The sequence below is a fragment of the Lissotriton vulgaris genome, unplaced genomic scaffold (genome assembly GCF_964263255.1).
Source record: "Lissotriton vulgaris unplaced genomic scaffold, aLisVul1.2 SCAFFOLD_595, whole genome shotgun sequence".
In the NCBI taxonomy this organism is placed as follows: domain Eukaryota; kingdom Metazoa; phylum Chordata; class Amphibia; order Caudata; family Salamandridae; genus Lissotriton; species Lissotriton vulgaris.
Window position 1 is genome coordinate 232867 of NW_028241900.1, and position 18616 is coordinate 251482.

General features: G+C 39.5%; 13 non-coding genes across 13 annotated transcripts; all 13 read left to right on the forward strand.

Moving 5' to 3' along the window:
• The first annotated feature begins 1911 nt into the window (after positions 1-1911).
• Positions 1912-1983, forward strand: TRNAP-UGG (transfer RNA proline (anticodon UGG)). Its single transcript has one exon. It is a non-coding gene; the product is annotated as a tRNA-Pro (tRNA).
• A 300-nt stretch (positions 1984-2283) lies between these two features.
• TRNAV-CAC (transfer RNA valine (anticodon CAC)) lies at positions 2284-2356 on the forward strand. The gene has a single exon. It is a non-coding gene; the product is annotated as a tRNA-Val (tRNA).
• Positions 2357-4551: 2195 nt separating this feature from the next.
• On the forward strand, positions 4552-4623 carry TRNAP-UGG (transfer RNA proline (anticodon UGG)). The gene has a single exon. It is a non-coding gene; the product is annotated as a tRNA-Pro (tRNA).
• Positions 4624-4923: 300 nt separating this feature from the next.
• Positions 4924-4996, forward strand: TRNAV-CAC (transfer RNA valine (anticodon CAC)). Its single transcript has one exon. It is a non-coding gene; the product is annotated as a tRNA-Val (tRNA).
• Positions 4997-7204: 2208 nt separating this feature from the next.
• On the forward strand, positions 7205-7276 carry TRNAP-UGG (transfer RNA proline (anticodon UGG)). The gene has a single exon. It is a non-coding gene; the product is annotated as a tRNA-Pro (tRNA).
• Positions 7277-7576: 300 nt separating this feature from the next.
• Positions 7577-7649, forward strand: TRNAV-CAC (transfer RNA valine (anticodon CAC)). Its single transcript has one exon. It is a non-coding gene; the product is annotated as a tRNA-Val (tRNA).
• A 2493-nt stretch (positions 7650-10142) lies between these two features.
• Positions 10143-10215, forward strand: TRNAV-CAC (transfer RNA valine (anticodon CAC)). The gene has a single exon. It is a non-coding gene; the product is annotated as a tRNA-Val (tRNA).
• A 2176-nt stretch (positions 10216-12391) lies between these two features.
• TRNAP-UGG (transfer RNA proline (anticodon UGG)) lies at positions 12392-12463 on the forward strand. Its single transcript has one exon. It is a non-coding gene; the product is annotated as a tRNA-Pro (tRNA).
• Positions 12464-12763: 300 nt separating this feature from the next.
• Positions 12764-12836, forward strand: TRNAV-CAC (transfer RNA valine (anticodon CAC)). The gene has a single exon. It is a non-coding gene; the product is annotated as a tRNA-Val (tRNA).
• Positions 12837-14991: 2155 nt separating this feature from the next.
• TRNAP-UGG (transfer RNA proline (anticodon UGG)) lies at positions 14992-15063 on the forward strand. Its single transcript has one exon. It is a non-coding gene; the product is annotated as a tRNA-Pro (tRNA).
• A 300-nt stretch (positions 15064-15363) lies between these two features.
• On the forward strand, positions 15364-15436 carry TRNAV-CAC (transfer RNA valine (anticodon CAC)). The gene has a single exon. It is a non-coding gene; the product is annotated as a tRNA-Val (tRNA).
• Positions 15437-17624: 2188 nt separating this feature from the next.
• On the forward strand, positions 17625-17696 carry TRNAP-UGG (transfer RNA proline (anticodon UGG)). Its single transcript has one exon. It is a non-coding gene; the product is annotated as a tRNA-Pro (tRNA).
• A 300-nt stretch (positions 17697-17996) lies between these two features.
• TRNAV-CAC (transfer RNA valine (anticodon CAC)) lies at positions 17997-18069 on the forward strand. Its single transcript has one exon. It is a non-coding gene; the product is annotated as a tRNA-Val (tRNA).
• Positions 18070-18616: the final 547 nt, after the last annotated feature.

Consider the following 18616-nt stretch of genomic DNA (forward strand, 5'->3'; position numbering starts at 1 on the left):
GGCTCAATTCCTCGGTGACCCTTCTCAAGGTGATGATACAAATGCATCGTCACCTTTACGTTTAATGTCAGAATTGTTTATTTCTATTTGGTGGTGTATGAATGCTTGCAATAGTATGTTGATTTTTTCTAGCCTTGAATGAATAAAAGCAAATCACTCCTCTTTATGTATTTTTCTAATACATTGATATTTGCATCTCCTTTCCTAGCCTGCATTTTTCATTATCTTACAGGCTGTATATAATAAGTATCAATTCAGGGGCCCTTCTTCTACTCAATTCACAACTGTTCTATCCCGGCATTGATAAGCAATCTACATCTGCTTCTGTTGTGTATTGGTTATCATGTTTACCTGACGTGTGAAAGCCCCATGTTTGACAGTGCGCGTTAACAAAGAGACCAATGATTTTTATTAAAAGTTGTCATGTGTTTTTGTTACCTTGCACCGGCCAAAAAGTGCCGGAAATGACTTCATTTGCAGTCACTTGAAAAGTAGGGATTCTCAAATAAATGGTAAGAGGTTGGAACAAATCTAAAGGAATGCATGGCATATCTATATGTATGTGTACGCAGGTATCCATATATAAAGATAGATAGATAGATAGATAGATAGATAGATAGATAGATAGATAGATAGATAGATAGATAGATAGATAGATAGATAGATAGATAGATAGATAGATAGATAGATAGATAGATAGATCGATAGATAGATAGATAGATAGATAGATAGATAGATAGATAGATAGATAGATAGATAGATAGATAGATAGATAGATAGATAGATAGATAGATAGATAGATAGATATTGGGAGAGAGAGAGCGTTACTATAAACTGAGACTTTATTTTCCATCAAGCTGTCTTTCCTTTCCTTCAGGAGCAGAATGTTCTGATCATCAGCGCTCCAGAATCTAGTGCTTGGTTGGCAAGCATCACACATTGTGATGTGTTAGCTAAGAGTTCCATGTCGTTCAGACTCATATATTCCTCTGTAGTTGTACCTTGGTGATTCAACAAAATGTGGCATCATAAGCAGCATTCTACTGCCATAGACTGGGCAGAAAAAACATTTAGAATTTCACTGAAAAAGAAAAAAAGCATACTTAGGCAGAGCTTTCTGGACAGTAAGGACATTAGAGTAAGTGATGAATAAGCACTGCTTTTGTTAATTTACATAGGCAGAACAGAGACTGCTGGGAAAAGCCTGAAATTAAAGGCACAGAAAATGCCTGCTTCTGGATAGAACACTAAGAAGGGTTGAAAGTTTTTTCTCTGACCCTGGCCACTCTTACAAGCAATCCTATGATAGTCAGAAGGACCCACCCTAAAAAGGAAGGGACAGCCATTTGGACCCTTTCCACCTTTTCTATATCTCGCCTGATCGAGCCTGATTGAGCGGATTAGCACATGTACTTCTCATTTTGGGAAGGTATTGCTTAGCTTGCTACCAGCAGCTCAGTTATGTTATGATGTTAGAGGCTTGCATGGAATGCTTTAGTCCTGCATTAGGCCGTTTTTATTGCTACTTGCATTCAAGGGAAAGATAATTAGCCAGAATCTGTGGCCCAGTTATTCACCTTGGCATTCCGATTTGCACAAAGGGAATAAGCATTTGAGAGAAAATGCAACATGTGTTTCTTATGTTGCTATGAACAGCTTTTTATTCTTTCTCTTTAGGGTCTAGCCAATGCAGAAATAGATAAATAAGTGCTGACTTTCTGTAAGACGTGTCCAATGCTGGGGCAAAATAAAAGGGGACACTTATAAATGATAGTGATATCATTTGAGAAAGGGTAAGTTGACACTGAATTTCATGTATATTCACAGACCAAGCATGAAAAAGTCCCCAGCATGATCTTCATTGCGTGCTTAGAGCTGGTATTAGCTTTTCAGAGGTGCGGGCCTTTCGAAGGCTCGTTGGTCTAGGGGTATGATTCTCGCTTTGGGTGCGAGAGGTCCCGGGTTCAAATCCCGGACGAGCCCTTTCATTGGTACTTTTTTAAAGTAGTATTGCAGTATGCATTTCAAAGCCAATATCAATTTTCTCTTTGCAGTAATGGATGAATATTTGCTAGAGTCTCATGCTTTTAACCTTGCCCTGCCTGAGCAAATAGGAAACATTTCTCTTTAAGCATTTTGCAAAAATGCTGAACTTGCATGGCATATACAAGCGTTCAGCTAGGGCTGTCTGGGAAGGTTGCATGAAAGAAATCTAAAACCAGAGGCCCTTGGAATAGCCTGTTTTGAGAAGTTTCATCACAGAAGAATCAACTGTAGACATCTGTTTCTGTAGTGTAGTGGTTATCACGTTCGCCTCACACGCGAAAGGTCCCCGGTTCGAAACCGGGCAGAAACAGTTGTTATATTGTCTTGGCTGCAATGTTGAGAGGTGCCGTTTTGCCATGAAATTGTCCAGGCCCTGAAGATGGTTTCATGCAGACTCGTTCCAAGAAAGTGAATTCTCTTAAAAACACTAAAGTAATTGGCATGTGGATGTATCTGTTGATTCACAGACCTCGCTTTGAAAAGAGCCCTGCATTCTGTTCATTGCTCACCTAGAACACGCATTAACTTTGGGAATTGTTGGCACCAACAGGCATCTTAGTTTAGTGGAGTGTTTCTGGTGTTTAAGTGCAGAAGCCCTGGGCTCAATTCCTCGGTGACCCTTCTCAAGGTGATGATACAAATGCATCGTCACCTTTACGTTTAATGTCAGAATTGTTTATTTCTATTTGGTGGTGTATGAATGCTTGCAATAGTATGTTGATTTTTTCTAGCCTTGAATGAATAAAAGCAAATCACTCCTCTTTATGTATTTTTCTAATACATTGATATTTGCATCTCCTTTCCTAGCCTGCATTTTTCATTATCTTACAGGCTGTATATAATAAGTATCAATTCAGGGGCCCTTCTTCTACTCAATTCACAACTGTTCTATCCCGGCATTGATAAGCAATCTACATCTGCTTCTGTTGTGTATTGGTTATCATGTTTACCTGACGTGTGAAAGCCCCATGTTTGACAGTGCGCGTTAACAAAGAGACCAATGATTTTTATTAAAAGTTGTCATGTGTTTTTGTTACCTTGCACCGGCCAAAAAGTGCCGGAAATGACTTCATTTGCAGTCACTTGAAAAGTAGGGATTCTCAAATAAATGGTAAGAGGTTGGAACAAATCTAAAGGAATGCATAGCATATCTATATGTATGTGTACGCAGGTATCCATATATAAAGATAGATAGATAGATAGATAGATAGATAGATAGATAGATAGATAGATAGATAGATAGATAGATAGATAGATAGATAGATAGATAGATAGATAGATAGATAGATAGATAGATAGATAGATAGATAGATAGATAGATAGATAGATAGATAGATAGATAGATAGATAGATAGATAGATAGATAGATAGATAGATAGATAGATAGATATTGGGAGAGAGAGAGCGTTACTATAAACTGAGACTTTATTTTCCATCAAGCTGTCTTTCCTTTCCTTCAGGAGCAGAATGTTCTGATCATCAGCGCTCCAGAATCTAGTGCTTGGTTGGCAAGCATCACACATTGTGATGTGTTAGCTAAGAGTTCCATGTCGTTCAGACTCATATATTCCTCTGTAGTTGTACCTTGGTGATTCAACAAAATGTGGCATCATAAGCAGCATTCTACTGCCATAGACTGGGCAGAAAAAACATTTAGAATTTCACTGAAAAAGAAAAAAAGCATACTTAGGCAGAGCTTTCTGGACAGTAAGGACATTAGAGTAAGTGATGAATAAGCACTGCTTTTGTTAATTTACATAGGCAGAACAGAGACTGCTGGGAAAAGCCTGAAATTAAAGGCACAGAAAATGCCTGCTTCTGGATAGAACACTAAGAAGGGTTGAAAGTTTTTTCTCTGACCCTGGCCACTCTTACAAGCAATCCTATGATAGTCAGAAGGACCCACCCTAAAAAGGAAGGGACAGCCATTTGGACCCTTTCCACCTTTTCTATATCTCGCCTGATCGAGCCTGATCGAGCGCTGATTGAGCGGATTAGCACATGTACTTCTCATTTTGGGAAGGTATTGCTTAGCTTGCTACCAGCAGCTCAGTTATGTTATGATGTTAGAGGCTTGCATGGAATGCTTTAGTCCTTCATTAGGCCGTTTTTATTGCTACTTGCATTCAAGGGAAAGATAATTAGCCAGAATCTGTGGCCCAGTTATTCACCTTGGCATTCCGATTTGCACAAAGGGAATAAGCATTTGAGAGAAAATGCAACATGTGTTTCTTATGTTGCTATGAACAGCTTTTTATTCTTTCTCTTTAGGGTCTAGCCAATGTAGAAATAGATAAATAAGTGCTGACTTTCTGTAAGACGTGTCCAATGCTGGGACAAAATAAAAGGGGACACTTATAAATGATAGTGATATCATTTGAGAAAGGGTAAGTTGACACTGAATTTCATGTATATTCACAGACCAAGCATGAAAAAGTCCCCAGCATGATCTTCATTGCGTGCTTAGAGCTGGTATTAGCTTTTCAGAGGTGCGGGCCTTTCGAAGGCTCGTTGGTCTAGGGGTATGATTCTCGCTTTGGGTGCGAGAGGTCCCGGGTTCAAATCCCGGACGAGCCCTTTCATTGGTGCTTTTTTAAAGTAGTATTGCAGTATGCATTTCAAAGCCAATATCAATTTTCTCTTTGCAGTAGTGGATGAATATTTGCTAGAGTCTCATGCTTTTAACCTTGCCCTGCCTGAGCAAATAGGAAACATTTCTCTTTAAGCATTTTGCAAAAATGCTGAACTTGCATGGCATATACAAGCGTTCAGCTAGGGCTGTCTGGGAAGGTTGCATGAAAGAAATCTAAAACCAGAGGCCCTTGGAATAGCCTGTTTTGAGAAGTTTCATCACAGAAGAATCAACTGTAGACATCTGTTTCTGTAGTGTAGTGGTTATCACGTTCGCCTCACACGCGAAAGGTCCCCGGTTCGAAACCGGGCAGAAACAGTTGTTATATTGTCTTGGCTGCAATGTTGAGAGGTGCCGTTTTGCCATGAAATTGTCCAGGCCCTGAAGATGGTTTCATGCAGACTCGTTCCAAGAAAGCGAATTCTCTTAAAAACACTAAAGTAATTGGCATGTGGATGTATCTGTTGATTCACAGACCTCGCTTTGAAAAGAGCCCTGCATTCTGTTCATTGCTCACCTAGAACACGCATTAACTTTGGGAATTGTTGGCACCAACAGGCATCTTAGTTTAGTGGAGTGTTTCTGGTGTTTAAGTGCAGAAGCCCTGGGCTCAATTCCTCGGTGACCCTTCTCAAGGTGATGATACAAATGCATCGTCACCTTTACGTTTAATGTCAGAATTGTTTATTTCTATTTGGTGGTGTATGAATGCTTGCAATAGTATGTTGATTTTTTCTAGCCTTGAATGAATAAAAGCAAATCACTCTTCTTTATGTATTTTTCTAATACATTGATATTTGCATCTCCTTTCCTAGCCTGCATTTTTCATTATCTTACAGGCTGTATATAATAAGTATCAATTCAGGGGCCCTTCTTCTACTCAATTCACAACTGTTCTATCCCGGCATTGATAAGCAATCTACATCTGCTTCTGTTGTGTATTGGTTATCATGTTTACCTGACGTGTGAAAGCCCCATGTTTGACAGTGCGCGTTAACAAAGAGACCAATGATTTTTATTAAAAGTTGTCATGTGTTTTTGTTACCTTGCACCGGCCAAAAAGTGCCGGAAATGACTTCATTTGCAGTCACTTGAAAAGTAGGGATTCTCAAATAAATGGTAAGAGGTTGGAACAAATCTAAAGGAATGCATGGCATATCTATATGTATGTGTACGCAGGTATCCATATATAAAGATAGATAGATAGATAGATAGATACATAGATAGATAGATAGATAGATAGATAGATAGATAGATAGATAGATAGATAGATAGATAGATAGATAGATAGATAGATAGATAGATAGATAGATAGATAGATAGATAGATAGATAGATAGATAGATAGATAGATAGATAGATAGATAGATAGATAGATAGATAGATAGATAGATAGATAGATAGATAGATATTGGGAGAGAGAGAGCGTTACTATAAACTGAGACTTTATTTTCCATCAAGCTGTCTTTCCTTTCCTTCAGGAGCAGAATGTTCTGATCATCAGCGCTCCAGAATCTAGTGCTTGGTTGGCAAGCATCACACATTGTGATGTGTTAGCTAAGAGTTCCATGTCGTTCAGACTCATATATTCCTCTGTAGTCGTACCTTGGTGATTCAACAAAATGTGGCATCATAAGCAGCATTCTACTGCCATAGACTGGGCAGAAAAAACATTTAGAATTTCACTGAAAAAGAAAAAAAGCATACTTAGGCAGAGCTTTCTGGACAGTAAGGACATTAGAGTAAGTGATGAATAAGCACTGCTTTTGTTAATTTACATAGGCAGAACAGAGACTGCTGGGAAAAGCCTGAAATTAAAGGCACAGAAAATGCCTGCTTCTGGATAGAACACTAAGAAGGGTTGAAAGTTTTTTCTCTGACCCTGGCCACTCTTACAAGCAATCCTATGATAGTCAGAAGGACCCACCCTGAAAAGGAAGGGACAGCCATTTGGACCCTTTCCACCTTTTCTATATCTCGCCTGATCGCAACCTGATCGAGCGCTGATTGAGCGGATTAGCACATGTACTTCTCATTTTGGGAAGGTATTGCTTAGCTTGCTACCAGCAGCTCAGTTATGTTATGATGTTAGAGGCTTGCAAGGAATGCTTTAGTCCTGCATTAGGCCGTTTTTATTGCTACTTGCATTCAAGGGAAAGATAATTAGCCAGAATCTGTGGCCCAGTTATTCACCTTGGCATTCCGATTTGCACAAAGGGAATAAGCATTTGAGAGAAAATGCAACATGTGTTTCTTATGTTGCTATGAACAGCTTTTTATTCTTTCTCTTTAGGGTCTAGCCAATGCAGAAATAGATAAATAAGTGCTGACTTTCTGTAAGACGTGTCCAATGCTGGGACAAAATAAAAGGGGACACTTATAAATGATAGTGATATCATTTGAGAAAGGGTAAGTTGACACTGAATTTCATGTATATTCACAGACCAAGCATGAAAAAGTCCCCAGCATGATCTTCATTGCGTGCTTAGAGCTGGTATTAGCTTTTCAGAGGTGCGGGCCTTTCGAAGGCTCGTTGGTCTAGGGGTATGATTCTCGCTTTGGGTGCGAGAGGTCCCGGGTTCAAATCCCGGACGAGCCCTTTCATTGGTGCTTTTTTAAAGTAGTATTGCAGTATGCATTTCAAAGCCAATATCAATTTTCTCTTTGCAGTAGTGGATGAATATTTGCTAGAGTCTCATGCTTTTAACCTTGCCCTGCCTGAGCAAATAGGAAACATTTCTCTTTAAGCATTTTGCAAAAATGCTGAACTTGCATGGCATATACAAGCGTTCAGCTAGGGCTGTCTGGGAAGGTTGCATGAAAGAAATCTAAAACCAGAGGCCCTTGGAATAGCCTGTTTTGAGAAGTTTCATCACAGAAGAATCAACTGTAGACATCTGTTTCTGTAGTGTAGTGGTTATCACGTTCGCCTCACACGCGAAAGGTCCCCGGTTCGAAACCGGGCAGAAACAGTTGTTATATTGTCTTGGCTGCAATGTTGAGAGGTGCCGTTTTGCCATGAAATTGTCCAGGCCCTGAAGATGGTTTCATGCAGACTCGTTCCAAGAAAGTGAATTCTCTTAAAAACACTAAAGTAATTGGCATGTGGATGTATCTGTTGATTCACAGACCTCGCTTTGAAAAGAGCTCTGCATTCTGTTCATTGCTCACCTAGAACACGCATTAACTTTGGGAATTGTTGGCACCAACAGGCATCTTAGTTTAGTGGAGTGTTTCTGGTGTTTAAGTGCAGAAGCCCTGGGCTCAATTCCTCGGTGACCCTTCTCAAGGTGATGATACAAATGCATCGTCACCTTTACGTTTAATGTCAGAATTGTTTATTTCTATTTGGTGGTGTATGAATGCTTGCAATAGTATGTTGATTTTTTCTAGCCTTGAATGAATAAAAGCAAATCACTCCTCTTTATGTATTTTTCTAATACATTGATATTTGCATCTCCTTTCCTAGCCTGCATTTTTCATTATCTTACAGGCTGTATATAATAAGTATCAATTCAGGGGCCCTTCTTCTACTCAATTCACAACTGTTCTATCCCGGCATTGATAAGCAATCTACATCTGCTTCTGTTGTGTATTGGTTATCATGTTTACCTGACGTGTGAAAGCCCCATGTTTGACAGTGCGCGTTAACAAAGAGACCAATGATTTTTATTAAAAGTTGTCATGTGTTTTTGTTACCTTGCACCGGCCAAAAAGTGCCGGAAATGACTTCATTTGCAGTCACTTGAAAAGTAGGGATTCTCAAATAAATGGTAAGAGGTTGGAACAAATCTAAAGGAATGCATGGCATATCTATATGTATGTGTACGCAGGTATCCATATATAAAGATAGATAGATAGATAGATAGATAGATAGATAGATAGATAGATAGATAGATAGATAGATAGATAGATAGATAGATAGATAGATAGATAGATAGATAGATAGATAGATAGATAGATAGATAGATAGATAGATAGATAGATATTGGGAGAGAGAGAGCGTTACTATAAACTGAGACTTTATTTTCCATCAAGCTGTCTTTCCTTTCCTTCAGGAGCAGAATGTTCTGATCATCAGCGCTCCAGAATCTAGTGCTTGGTTGGCAAGCATCACACATTGTGATGTGTTAGCTAAGAGTTCCATGTCGTTCAGACTCATATATTCCTCTGTAGTTGTACCTTGGTGATTCAAAAAAATGTGGCATCATAAGCAGCATTCTACTGCCATAGACTGGGCAGAAAAAACATTTAGAATTTCACTGAAAAAGAAAAAAAGCATACTTAGGCAGAGCTTTCTGGACAGTAAGGACATTAGAGTAAGTGATGAATAAGCACTGCTTTTGTTAATTTACATAGGCAGAACAGAGACTGCTGGGAAAAGCCTGAAATTAAAGGCACAGAAAATGCCTGCTTCTGGATAGAACACTAAGAAGGGTTGAAAGTTTTTTCTCTGACCCTGGCCACTCTTACAAGCAATCCTATGATAGTCAGAAGGACCCACCCTAAAAAGGAAGGGACAGCCATTTGGACCCTTTCCACCTTTTCTATATCTCGCCTGATCGAGCGCTGATTGAGCGGATTAGCACATGTACTTCTCATTTTGGGAAGGTATTGCTTAGCTTGCTACCAGCAGCTCAGTTATGTTATGATGTTAGAGGCTTGCATGGAATGCTTTAGTCCTGCATTAGGCCGTTTTTATTGCTACTTGCATTCAAGGGAAAGATAATTAGCCAGAATCTGTGGCCCAGTTATTCACCTTGGCATTCCGATTTGCACAAAGGGAATAAGCATTTGAGAGAAAATGCAACATGTGTTTCTTATGTTGCTATGAACAGCTTTTTATTCTTTCTCTTTAGGGTCTAGCCAATGCAGAAATAGATAAATAAGTGCTGACTTTCTGTAAGACGTGTCCAATGCTGGGACAAAATAAAAGGGGACACTTATAAATGATAGTGATATCATTTGAGAAAGGGTAAGTTGACACTGAATTTCATGTATATTCACAGACCAAGCATGAAAAAGTCCCCAGCATGATCTTCATTGCGTGCTTAGAGCTGGTATTAGCTTTTCAGAGGTGCGGGCCTTTCGAAGGCTCGTTGGTCTAGGGGTATGATTCTCGCTTTGGGTGCGAGAGGTCCCGGGTTCAAATCCCAGACGAGCCCTTTCATTGGTGCTTTTTTAAAGTAGTATTGCAATATGCATTTCAAAGCCAATATCAATTTTCTCTTTGCAGTAGTGGATGAATATTTGCTAGAGTCTCATGCTTTTAACCTTGCCCTGCCTGAGCAACTAGGAAACATTTCTCTTTAAGCATTTTGCAAAAATGCTGAACTTGCATGGCATATACAAGCGTTCAGCTAGGGCTGTCTGGGAAGGTTGCATGAAAGAAATCTAAAACCAGAGGCCCTTGGAATAGCCTGTTTTGAGAAGTTTCATCACAGAAGAATCAACTGTAGACATCTGTTTCTGTAGTGTAGTGGTTATCACGTTCGCCTCACACGCGAAAGGTCCCCGGTTCGAAACCGGGCAGAAACAGTTGTTATATTGTCTTGGCTGCAATGTTGAGAGGTGCCGTTTTGCCATGAAATTGTCCAGGCCCTGAAGATGGTTTCATGCAGACTCGTTCCAAGAAAGTGAATTCTCCTAAAAACACTAAAGTAATTGGCATGTGGATGTATCTGTTGATTCAAAGACCTCGCTTTGAAAAGAGCCCTGCATTCTGTTCATTGCTCACCTAGAACACGCATTAACTTTGGGAATTTTTGGCACCAACAGGCATCTTAGTTTAGTGGAGTGTTTCTGGTGTTTAAGTGCAGAAGCCCTGGGCTCAATTCCTCGGTGACCCTTCTCAAGGTGATGATACAAATGCATCGTCACCTTTACGTTTAATGTCAGAATTGTTTATTTCTATTTGGTGGTGTATGAATGCTTGCAATAGTATGTTGATTTTTTCTAGCCTTGAATGAATAAAAGCAAATCACTCCTCTTTATGTATTTTTCTAATACATTGATATTTGCATCTCCTTTCCTAGCCTGCATTTTTCATTATCTTACAGGCTGTATATAATAAGTATCAATTCAGGGGCCCTTCTTCTACTCAATTCACAACTGTTCTATCCCGGCATTGATAAGCAATCTACATCTGCTTCTGTTGTGTATTGGTTATCATGTTTACCTGACGTGTGAAAGCCCCATGTTTGACAGTGCGCGTTAACAAAGAGACCAATGATTTTTATTAAAAGTTGTCATGTGTTTTTGTTACCTTGCACCGGCCAAAAAGTGCCGGAAATGACTTCATTTGCAGTCACTTGAAAAGTAGGGATTCTCAAATAAATGGTAAGAGGTTGGAACAAATCTAAAGGAATGCATGGCATATCTATATGTATGTGTACGCAGGTATCCATATATAAAGATAGATAGATAGATAGATAGATAGATAGATAGATAGATAGATAGATAGATAGATAGATAGATAGATAGATAGATAGATAGATAGATCGATAGATAGATAGATAGATAGATAGATAGATAGATAGATAGATAGATAGATAGATAGATAGATAGATAGATAGATAGATAGATAGATAGATAGATAGATAGATAGATATTGGGAGAGAGAGAGCGTTACTATAAACTGAGACTTTATTTTCCATCAAGCTGTCTTTCCTTTCCTTCAGGAGCAGAATGTTCTGATCATCAGCGCTCCAGAATCTAGTGCTTGGTTGGCAAGCATCACACATTGTGATGTGTTAGCTAAGAGTTCCATGTCGTTCAGACTCATATATTCCTCTGTAGTTGTACCTTGGTGATTCAACAAAATGTGGCATCATAAGCAGCATTCTACTGCCATAGACTGGGCAGAAAAAACATTTAGAATTTCACTGAAAAAGAAAAAAAGCATACTTAGGCAGAGCTTTCTGGACAGTAAGGACATTAGAGTAAGTGATGAATAAGCACTGCTTTTGTTAATTTACATAGGCAGAACAGAGACTGCTGGGAAAAGCCTGAAATTAAAGGCACAGAAAATGCCTGCTTCTGGATAGAACACTAAGAAGGGTTGAAAGTTTTTTCTCTGACCCTGGCCACTCTTACAAGCAATCCTATGATAGTCAGAAGGACCCACCCTAAAAAGGAAGGGACAGCCATTTGGACCCTTTCCACCTTTTCTATATCTCGCCTGATCGAGCCTGATTGAGCGGATTAGCACATGTACTTCTCATTTTGGGAAGGTATTGCTTAGCTTGCTACCAGCAGCTCAGTTATGTTATGATGTTAGAGGCTTGCATGGAATGCTTTAGTCCTGCATTAGGCCGTTTTTATTGCTACTTGCATTCAAGGGAAAGATAATTAGCCAGAATCTGTGGCCCAGTTATTCACCTTGGCATTCCGATTTGCACAAAGGGAATAAGCATTTGAGAGAAAATGCAACATGTGTTTCTTATGTTGCTATGAACAGCTTTTTATTCTTTCTCTTTAGGGTCTAGCCAATGCAGAAATAGATAAATAAGTGCTGACTTTCTGTAAGACGTGTCCAATGCTGGGGCAAAATAAAAGGGGACACTTATAAATGATAGTGATATCATTTGAGAAAGGGTAAGTTGACACTGAATTTCATGTATATTCACAGACCAAGCATGAAAAAGTCCCCAGCATGATCTTCATTGCGTGCTTAGAGCTGGTATTAGCTTTTCAGAGGTGCGGGCCTTTCGAAGGCTCGTTGGTCTAGGGGTATGATTCTCGCTTTGGGTGCGAGAGGTCCCGGGTTCAAATCCCGGACGAGCCCTTTCATTGGTACTTTTTTAAAGTAGTATTGCAGTATGCATTTCAAAGCCAATATCAATTTTCTCTTTGCAGTAATGGATGAATATTTGCTAGAGTCTCATGCTTTTAACCTTGCCCTGCCTGAGCAAATAGGAAACATTTCTCTTTAAGCATTTTGCAAAAATGCTGAACTTGCATGGCATATACAAGCGTTCAGCTAGGGCTGTCTGGGAAGGTTGCATGAAAGAAATCTAAAACCAGAGGCCCTTGGAATAGCCTGTTTTGAGAAGTTTCATCACAGAAGAATCAACTGTAGACATCTGTTTCTGTAGTGTAGTGGTTATCACGTTCGCCTCACACGCGAAAGGTCCCCGGTTCGAAACCGGGCAGAAACAGTTGTTATATTGTCTTGGCTGCAATGTTGAGAGGTGCCGTTTTGCCATGAAATTGTCCAGGCCCTGAAGATGGTTTCATGCAGACTCGTTCCAAGAAAGTGAATTCTCTTAAAAACACTAAAGTAATTGGCATGTGGATGTATCTGTTGATTCACAGACCTCGCTTTGAAAAGAGCCCTGCATTCTGTTCATTGCTCACCTAGAACACGCATTAACTTTGGGAATTGTTGGCACCAACAGGCATCTTAGTTTAGTGGAGTGTTTCTGGTGTTTAAGTGCAGAAGCCCTGGGCTCAATTCCTCGGTGACCCTTCTCAAGGTGATGATACAAATGCATCGTCACCTTTACGTTTAATGTCAGAATTGTTTATTTCTATTTGGTGGTGTATGAATGCTTGCAATAGTATGTTGATTTTTTCTAGCCTTGAATGAATAAAAGCAAATCACTCCTCTTTATGTATTTTTCTAATACATTGATATTTGCATCTCCTTTCCTAGCCTGCATTTTTCATTATCTTACAGGCTGTATATAATAAGTATCAATTCAGGGGCCCTTCTTCTACTCAATTCACAACTGTTCTATCCCGGCATTGATAAGCAATCTACATCTGCTTCTGTTGTGTATTGGTTATCATGTTTACCTGACGTGTGAAAGCCCCATGTTTGACAGTGCGCGTTAACAAAGAGACCAATGATTTTTATTAAAAGTTGTCATGTGTTTTTGTTACCTTGCACCGGCCAAAAAGTGCCGGAAATGACTTCATTTGCAGTCACTTGAAAAGTAGGGATTCTCAAATAAATGGTAAGAGGTTGGAACAAATCTAAAGGAATGCATAGCATATCTATATGTATGTGTACGCAGGTATCCATATATAAAGATAGATAGATAGATAGATAGATAGATAGATAGATAGATAGATAGATAGATAGATAGATAGATAGATAGATAGATAGATAGATAGATAGATAGATAGATAGATAGATAGATAGATAGATAGATAGATAGATAGATAGATAGATAGATAGATAGATAGATAGATATTGGGAGAGAGAGAGCGTTACTATAAACTGAGACTTTATTTTCCATCAAGCTGTCTTTCCTTTCCTTCAGGAGCAGAATGTTCTGATCATCAGCGCTCCAGAATCTAGTGCTTGGTTGGCAAGCATCACACATTGTGATGTGTTAGCTAAGAGTTCCATGTCGTTCAGACTCATATATTCCTCTGTAGTTGTACCTTGGTGATTCAACAAAATGTGGCATCATAAGCAGCATTCTACTGCCATAGACTGGGCAGAAAAAACATTTAGAATTTCACTGAAAAAGAAAAAAAGCATACTTAGGCAGAGCTTTCTGGACAGTAAGGACATTAGAGTAAGTGATGAATAAGCACTGCTTTTGTTAATTTACATAGGCAGAACAGAGACTGCTGGGAAAAGCCTGAAATTAAAGGCACAGAAAATGCCTGCTTCTGGATAGAACACTAAGAAGGGTTGAAAGTTTTTTCTCTGACCCTGGCCACTCTTACAAGCAATCCTATGATAGTCAGAAGGACCCACCCTAAAAAGGAAGGGACAGCCATTTGGACCCTTTCCACCTTTTCTATATCTCGCCTGATCGAGCCTGATCGAGCGCTGATTGAGCGGATTAGCACATGTACTTCTCATTTTGGGAAGGTATTGCTTAGCTTGCTACCAGCAGCTCAGTTATGTTATGATGTTAGAGGCTTGCATGGAATGCTTTAGTCCTTCATTAGGCCGTTTTTATTGCTACTTGCATTCAAGGGAAAGATAATTAGCCAGAATCTGTGGCCCAGTTATTCACCTTGGCATTCCGATTTGCACAAAGGGAATAAGCATTTGAGAGAAAATGCAACATGTGTTTCTTATGTTGCTATGAACAGCTTTTTATTCTTTCTCTTTAGGGTCTAGCCAATGTAGAAATAGATAAATAAGTGCTGACTTTCTGTAAGACGTGTCCAATGCTGGGACAAAATAAAAGGGGACACTTATAAATGATAGTGATATCATTTGAGAAAGGGTAAGTTGACACTGAATTTCATGTATATTCACAGACCAAGCATGAAAAAGTCCCCAGCATGATCTTCATTGCGTGCTTAGAGCTGGTATTAGCTTTTCAGAGGTGCGGGCCTTTCGAAGGCTCGTTGGTCTAGGGGTATGATTCTCGCTTTGGGTGCGAGAGGTCCCGGGTTCAAATCCCGGACGAGCCCTTTCATTGGTGCTTTTTTAAAGTAGTATTGCAGTATGCATTTCAAAGCCAATATCAATTTTCTCTTTGCAGTAGTGGATGAATATTTGCTAGAGTCTCATGCTTTTAACCTTGCCCTGCCTGAGCAAATAGGAAACATTTCTCTTTAAGCATTTTGCAAAAATGCTGAACTTGCATGGCATATACAAGCGTTCAGCTAGGGCTGTCTGGGAAGGTTGCATGAAAGAAATCTAAAACCAGAGGCCCTTGGAATAGCCTGTTTTGAGAAGTTTCATCACAGAAGAATCAACTGTAGACATCTGTTTCTGTAGTGTAGTGGTTATCACGTTCGCCTCACACGCGAAAGGTCCCCGGTTCGAAACCGGGCAGAAACAGTTGTTATATTGTCTTGGCTGCAATGTTGAGAGGTGCCGTTTTGCCATGAAATTGTCCAGGCCCTGAAGATGGTTTCATGCAGACTCGTTCCAAGAAAGCGAATTCTCTTAAAAACACTAAAGTAATTGGCATGTGGATGTATCTGTTGATTCACAGACCTCGCTTTGAAAAGAGCCCTGCATTCTGTTCATTGCTCACCTAGAACACGCATTAACTTTGGGAATTGTTGGCACCAACAGGCATCTTAGTTTAGTGGAGTGTTTCTGGTGTTTAAGTGCAGAAGCCCTGGGCTCAATTCCTCGGTGACCCTTCTCAAGGTGATGATACAAATGCATCGTCACCTTTACGTTTAATGTCAGAATTGTTTATTTCTATTTGGTGGTGTATGAATGCTTGCAATAGTATGTTGATTTTTTCTAGCCTTGAATGAATAAAAGCAAATCACTCTTCTTTATGTATTTTTCTAATACATTGATATTTGCATCTCCTTTCCTAGCCTGCATTTTTCATTATCTTACAGGCTGTATATAATAAGTATCAATTCAGGGGCCCTTCTTCTACTCAATTCACAACTGTTCTATCCCGGCATTGATAAGCAATCTACATCTGCTTCTGTTGTGTATTGGTTATCATGTTTACCTGACGTGTGAAAGCCCCATGTTTGACAGTGCGCGTTAACAAAGAGACCAATGATTTTTATTAAAAGTTGTCATGTGTTTTTGTTACCTTGCACCGGCCAAAAAGTGCCGGAAATGACTTCATTTGCAGTCACTTGAAAAGTAGGGATTCTCAAATAAATGGTAAGAGGTTGGAACAAATCTAAAGGAATGCATGGCATATCTATATGTATGTGTACGCAGGTATCCATATATAAAGATAGATAGATAGATAGATAGATACATAGATAGATAGATAGATAGATAGATAGATAGATAGATAGATAGATAGATAGATAGATAGATAGATAGATAGATAGATAGATAGATAGATAGATAGATAGATAGATAGATAGATAGATAGATAGATAGATAGATAGATAGATAGATAGATAGATAGATAGATAGATAGATATTGGGAGAGAGAGAGCGTTACTATAAACTGAGACTTTATTTTCCATCAAGCTGTCTTTCCTTTCCTTCAGGAGCAGAATGTTCTGATCATCAGCGCTCCAGAATCTAGTGCTTGGTTGGCAAGCATCACACATTGTGATGTGTTAGCTAAGAGTTCCATGTCGTTCAGACTCATATATTCCTCTGTAGTCGTACCTTGGTGATTCAACAAAATGTGGCATCATAAGCAGCATTCTACTGCCATAGACTGGGCAGAAAAAACATTTAGAATTTCACTGAAAAAGAAAAAAAGCATACTTAGGCAGAGCTTTCTGGACAGTAAGGACATTAGAGTAAGTGATGAATAAGCACTGCTTTTGTTAATTTACATAGGCAGAACAGAGACTGCTGGGAAAAGCCTGAAATTAAAGGCACAGAAAATGCCTGCTTCTGGATAGAACACTAAGAAGGGTTGAAAGTTTTTTCTCTGACCCTGGCCACTCTTACAAGCAATCCTATGATAGTCAGAAGGACCCACCCTGAAAAGGAAGGGACAGCCATTTGGACCCTTTCCACCTTTTCTATATCTCGCCTGATCGCAACCTGATCGAGCGCTGATTGAGTGGATTAGCACATGTACTTCTCATTTTGGGAAGGTATTGCTTAGCTTGCTACCAGCAGCTCAGTTATGTTATGATGTTAGAGGCTTGCAAGGAATGCTTTAGTCCTGCATTAGGCCGTTTTTATTGCTACTTGCATTCAAGGGAAAGATAATTAGCCAGAATCTGTGGCCCAGTTATTCACCTTGGCATTCCGATTTGCACAAAGGGAATAAGCATTTGAGAGAAAATGCAACATGTGTTTCTTATGTTGCTATGAACAGCTTTTTATTCTTTCTCTTTAGGGTCTAGCCAATGCAGAAATAGATAAATAAGTGCTGACTTTCTGTAAGACGTGTCCAATGCTGGGACAAAATAAAAGGGGACACTTATAAATGATAGTGATATCATTTGAGAAAGGGTAAGTTGACACTGAATTTCATGTATATTCACAGACCAAGCATGAAAAAGTCCCCAGCATGATCTTCATTGCGTGCTTAGAGCTGGTATTAGCTTTTCAGAGGTGCGGGCCTTTCGAAGGCTCGTTGGTCTAGGGGTATGATTCTCGCTTTGGGTGCGAGAGGTCCCGGGTTCAAATCCCGGACGAGCCCTTTCATTGGTGCTTTTTTAAAGTAGTATTGCAGTATGCATTTCAAAGCCAATATCAATTTTCTCTTTGCAGTAGTGGATGAATATTTGCTAGAGTCTCATGCTTTTAACCTTGCCCTGCCTGAGCAAATAGGAAACATTTCTCTTTAAGCATTTTGCAAAAATGCTGAACTTGCATGGCATATACAAGCGTTCAGCTAGGGCTGTCTGGGAAGGTTGCATGAAAGAAATCTAAAACCAGAGGCCCTTGGAATAGCCTGTTTTGAGAAGTTTCATCACAGAAGAATCAACTGTAGACATCTGTTTCTGTAGTGTAGTGGTTATCACGTTCGCCTCACACGCGAAAGGTCCCCGGTTCGAAACCGGGCAGAAACAGTTGTTATATTGTCTTGGCTGCAATGTTGAGAGGTGCCGTTTTGCCATGAAATTGTCCAGGCCCTGAAGATGGTTTCATGCAGACTCGTTCCAAGAAAGTGAATTCTCTTAAAAACACTAAAGTAATTGGCATGTGGATGTATCTGTTGATTCACAGACCTCGCTTTGAAAAGAGCTCTGCATTCTGTTCATTGCTCACCTAGAACACGCATTAACTTTGGGAATTGTTGGCACCAACAGGCATCTTAGTTTAGTGGAGTGTTTCTGGTGTTTAAGTGCAGAAGCCCTGGGCTCAATTCCTCGGTGACCCTTCTCAAGGTGATGATACAAATGCATCGTCACCTTTACGTTTAATGTCAGAATTGTTTATTTCTATTTGGTGGTGTATGAATGCTTGCAATAGTATGTTGATTTTTTCTAGCCTTGAATGAATAAAAGCAAATCACTCCTCTTTATGTATTTTTCTAATACATTGATATTTGCATCTCCTTTCCTAGCCTGCATTTTTCATTATCTTACAGGCTGTATATAATAAGTATCAATTCAG